Below are 3,119 nucleotides of genomic sequence, written 5' to 3'. Positions count from 1 at the left end.
TAACAAGTGACTCACTAGTTGGTGTTAAAACACACTGAGAGACCACAGAAGAATATTTCTGTAATTGATATCTACTTGAAACTACTTTAAGAGAGGGAAACATGACCCGAGGAGTAGGCTACTGCTTTGTAGTACTGTTTGGATATTCATGTACTTTGAATGCTGCATAAAAGCCAGATGATTGGAGAGCCTTCAAGCACCCTGAATCTCAGGATGAGCTGCACTTTGGCTCTGCTACATCAGAAACAGTCTAGATTGAAAAACAGAGACTTTCCAATGAGATTTGTTGTGAAGGAGTTAGACGTGAGACCAGAATTACTGGACAGGATATTTTCCTGTGCAGCTTTAATTTTGTAGTGAAACAATTCAGAGATCAAACCGTTCAAAGAGTTAGATTAAAAAAAGAAAAAAAAAATCTTTCTACCCTTTTTAAAGTGTAAACATCCTTCATGTGTTATTTTGCCCATTAGAGTTTTACATGCTTCTGACACCTGCATATTATACCACAAATCACACAAGCAAATGAATTATTGGAAGATCGACTTGCCTTTTTGGTCTTTTAATTTGCATCAAAATGCAACAGGCTTCACACAAAAAGGCCTCATCATTGACATCATAGTCGCTCATCTTTCCATCAGGCTCGTCTCAGCAAGAGTGGAGTACCTTTCTCCCTCAGCTGAAAGTTTTTAATGAAATGTGTCATTCTGATTCAGCATGCTAACACATTGAATGAATCTATGTTGATTTGCAACTGACAGGATTCAGAGTCACAGCTTGGAAATATTGTTGTTCTTTTGTTTCAAATGTCTCCAACAGGATCCCTGCGCATCAAAAGATAAACCAAGTCTGGCGCTATTCAGCCTCATTTCGTTTGCGTTCTCTGGCAATGGAAATTAAGACTGATTGCATCCAAGTAGTAATGGTTACAAAAAATGTTTCTTCTGCCTCAACATAAAAAATGTGCCTTATATTGTGTTGCATCCTGATACTAATCCATACATATCCTGCATATAAAATGTTTTATATACCAAGACTCTTCTGCATACCTTGATATAAATATATTTTGAATACATTTATACCGAGGTGGTATTTTGATTTTCCATATTGTGACATTTTAACTTAACTAAATTAAAACATTTAAACATTAAGCATTAAAAAACTCCTGCATTTCATTTTCCAGACAGAAAAGATGAAATTACAGGCAATGAGACGTTGCACAGTGTTTTGTCTGTGACTCCCCTCGAGCCATCAAATAAAATTTCCCCTTTGTAATATCACCACAGGATCAGCGCCACGAAGAAAAAAATGTTTCATCCTCAATTTTGGCCTTCAGTCAATAAACTGCTGACTTAATATTCAACACTTGAAATGTGAACACAACATTTACAGCAGAGCATGCTCATAAAAGAGGAATATAATTGCAAAAAGCGGTCTGTTTGAAGAGCAGCTCTGCTTCCTCTCAACGTTCACCTTCCAGATTACAGACACTTGTGGTGGTCCATATCTTATCTTTAAACATTCATATTTCAGCAACTTTCCAAGTTAAAAACCAAAACTACATCATGGGATTCAAACAGTGTAAGAATGAAACTGAAGGCATGTGTACATGTCGACTTAAAAAGCTACATTTGCATTTTATAAAATGATACTTGATAACAGATACTGTAGACTTCTCTGTGGCGATTTTAATTTTATCCACATGAATTTGAATAACAAATGTCAAATACAAAGTGGCTTTTCAGCTCTGACTGTAACCTTCACAGGTTAACAGAATGATGCTCAACACGGCAGACACAAACTTGCCTTTTGTCCAGCTGGTACGTGTGATTACTTTTCTCTGGATTCCTCCAGAGTGAAGTCTGGGCTGTCATACTTTATTCACAATCCAGGAGTTATTACTACATGACAGACGCCATCGGTAATGAATCCAATTCCACCATGAAATGGTTTAAGAGCAGAATGGGGTGCTTTCCAGGATGTTCCTGGGCAACTGGTCTTTCAAGACTGTCATCCTTGAAAATCATACAAGCATAAAAACGTCGCCCTTTGTTGAGACAAGCAGAGCAGAGTGACGCTTTGATAAGGTCATGTTGTTACATGTCAGGCACTCAGTCCTGTTATTGTCTGTCGTTGCTCCAGGCTCTCATAACTCTTAACTGCCTGGTCTGGCAAACACCCAGTTAGTAAGGCAAGTTTCTACATAGTAACTAGCTTTTGTTGCCTGGCTTCTAAACACTGAGCTTCTGTGTCAATATAAGAGCCAAATTTTATTTATCAGCATGGCTTGAGGCTTTTTAAAGCACGCATCATTTTGTGCAAAACCTACAGTGGCTAGGAAGTGCAAAACAAATTAAAATTTCCAAAAACACATTTTAAAAATTCAAAAACAAAATGACATTTAGAGAAAAACAATTTACAATATAAAAAACAAATTTCAATTTCAAAAACCAAGTTTAAATTTTAAAAAAGAAATTTAAATAAAAAAAAAAGACAAATTCTCTTTTTAGGAAACAAATATACATTTTTTTTTAAAAATTTATATTTTAAGAAACAGTTTTAAATTTTTAGGAAACAAGTGTACATTTTGGGAAAAAAAAAATAAAATTAAGAAAACAAAATCCTATTTGAGGAAACAAATTTAGATTTCAGGAAACACTTTTAAAAGAGCCGAGACAATCTACGATTGGCAGAACACTTCCCGAAACAAATTAATAAAATGCTGCTTTACACGGAAAGGGAGGGACTGAAACACTGGAAGTGGCACATTGGTGACATCATTTCGTAGTAGAACCAAGATAGTCTGCTTGTGAGAGCAAAGTCACTAGTGCAGTGATGTAAGCACAGGGCTATGATGCAGCTGTTTGTGGGTTTGATTCCTGATTGTTGATTCTGACAGGCACAATTTTTATTTTTCAGCAGAAGTAACATTTTTCTAAACCATTACTACTTGGATGCAGTCAGTCTTAATTTCCATTTTAAATATATATATATATATATATATATATATATATATATATATATATATATATATATATATATATATATATATATATATATATATATATATACAAGTGTAATGATACAAAAGAAAAAAAGAGTACAATGTAAAAAGTATTTTT

This window comes from Telmatherina bonti (genome assembly GCF_933228915.1).
Source record: "Telmatherina bonti genome assembly, chromosome: 2".
NCBI lineage: Eukaryota > Metazoa > Chordata > Actinopteri > Atheriniformes > Telmatherinidae > Telmatherina > Telmatherina bonti.
Note: the sequence above shows the minus strand (reverse complement) of the source record.